The sequence below is a fragment of the Otolemur garnettii genome, unplaced genomic scaffold (genome assembly GCF_000181295.1).
Source record: "Otolemur garnettii isolate 467f Iridium unplaced genomic scaffold, OtoGar3 scaffold00115, whole genome shotgun sequence".
In the NCBI taxonomy this organism is placed as follows: domain Eukaryota; kingdom Metazoa; phylum Chordata; class Mammalia; order Primates; family Galagidae; genus Otolemur; species Otolemur garnettii.
In genome coordinates, this window is record NW_003852510.1 from 3,076,651 (window position 1) to 3,078,879 (window position 2,229).

General features: G+C 47.0%; 1 protein-coding gene across 1 annotated transcript in view; it reads left to right on the forward strand.

Moving 5' to 3' along the window:
• PLEK2 (pleckstrin 2) overlaps positions 1-2,229 on the forward strand; it is a 26,935-nt gene that overhangs the window by 742 nt on the left and 23,964 nt on the right. The window lies entirely within an intron of this gene.

Below are 2,229 nucleotides of genomic sequence, written 5' to 3' on the forward strand. Positions count from 1 at the left end.
TTAATTAAAACAACTTATTAAAATATCATGAATAGTATAAGATTTACATATAAATTATTAAACTCACATGGGTGGGGTCTATAGTTTACAACCCTGAAGAAGGAGGAATGCTATGCCCCTTAAGCACTTAGCGTTTGCTAGTCTTGGGCACGGTCTGGTTAATTCTCCCAGCACTCCTGGGGTCAGTAGTACCTGTGACCCCATCACCTAGAGGGCAAACGCAGCTCAGGCAGGGTAAGTAACCTGCTTGGGGGTCACCGAGGTAGTGGGTGGTGGAGCCAGGATCTAACCCACTCAGGTTGACCCAGACCTTTTCCTGTCTACCCAGTGCCAAGCATAGTAGGCAGTTGCCACTCTGCTGCAGATGGGGAAACTGAGGATCAGATGAAGCAGTTTGCTGGTCGGGGATCTAACTAGATCCTCCATCTTCAGCCGGTCCCAGGTGGCCCACCTTAAGCAAGATTCCAAACAATTAGGATGCCTGGGATCTAGGTGGAAAATGAACAAAAGAGCAGCTGCAAGAGAAGTTTGATACTTAAAAATTATTTTTATTTTGGTATCGATGTTAACAGTAAACATTTATGCTAACCTAACAGCATAGCATGCAGATATATACATCTAGGGCCGAGTCTTTTCTGGTCTTCTGCTGAGTTTACAGCTTTGGGATGGGGATGGTGAGAGGTGAAGGGGCTGTCACACTCACTCATTGTTTCCTCTAGTGGTCTGGTCAGGGCCATATGCCCTGGAGTCCCAAGTCACTTTCATGTCCCCACATACCGTGTCTGCATTACATTGCACATTATTTGATATAGGCGAGCAGGTGTGTTGTTTGTTCAAAACTATGAGCAAAGAAGGTAGAAGGCTGATGTGAGATCAAAGGTCAGATGGGGTACAAGGGGTACAAAACACCACACCCACTTCATGCCACTGTGACTGAAGAGATAGGCTGGTCTCTCCTGGGATGTGGAGGTGGCTGCACCTCAGGGAGACGGGCTGTGTCTCTGTCTCACACTATACTGTGAGAGGGAGAGTGTGAGTTAGGGGGAGATTGGTGGGTGCTGGTGATGGCTAGGCCCTGCTAGGGACCTGCTGTGGGGTGGAGTTAACAGAGGGGCCTTTGTTAACCCCCTTTGGGGATTACCTCACATGTAATACAGCGGTATTCCCGTGCTGCAGAGTCAGAGGAGCCCTGAAGGTCATTCTAGCCAACCCCAAAGACTGAGATTTGGAGCCTGAGCCTGAGCCTGAGGCAAATGGAAGCCTTCCCACTTCCTGCGGGGTGAGGGATGTTGCCCTAGTGAGTCCTCCTGCTACAGTCCTACTTGCTCGCTGGCTGATCAATCTCAATTCTCCCCCCTCCCCGATACCTCTTTTCCTCCCCAGTGGCAATAGCAGTCCCTATGTCCACTGGAGAAGCTGCAGGACTGTGGCAATGGGATACTGTAGATTTAGAAGGGTCACAGCTCAGAGGTGGGGCAAGTCAAGAACTGGAAGCCAGAATGCAGAACAGTCATCCCCAGTTAGGGCAAAGCTGGAGACTGACAGGCAGGGGCAGGATGGAGTTGGCTCTTAATCCCGCCCAGACAAGAAAGAAGCAAAGCTCTAGTTAAAATGCACGGATCTCACTGGGCCTGGCTCCCAGGAAAGTGAGGCGAAAAGACACCGGGGCTGTTTTTTCCTGAGAGAAGAGACCGAAACACCTTTTAGGAGTTGCTGCTGGGCTAGTATCTTAAACAACATTGCGATGTGGACAGGCTTTGGCCTGGGAGTTTCAATTACAGTGTGGGACTGTATCCCAAGGAAATACTGTGAAAGTGTTATGAACAGAGTCATTTATGCAGTGAAAAAACTACTTGTATATTCCCTCAAATAAACAAATGCATAATTCAATTATGGTTATGCAGATGTTAAAAAAGTTTATGGTATTAAAATCCAAAGAGTAAAAGAGGTATGAGTGAAGAAAACATATCTCCTGGTCTATAGAGGATGGCAAAAACATAAAGAACATTTTAAAAATTAAAATAAATAAATCTGTGAAATGTAGAACATAGATGTTTTGGCACAATAATCGAGTAAATGAGGTGAAAGCTTTGTTGATTGGCTCAATGTAACCACGTTAGATTGTATAAAAAAATTAAATTAGCAGGCTCGGCACCTGTGGCTCAACCGGCTAAGGCGCCAGCCACATACACCTAAGGTGGCAGGTTCGAATCCCCAGCCCGGACCCGC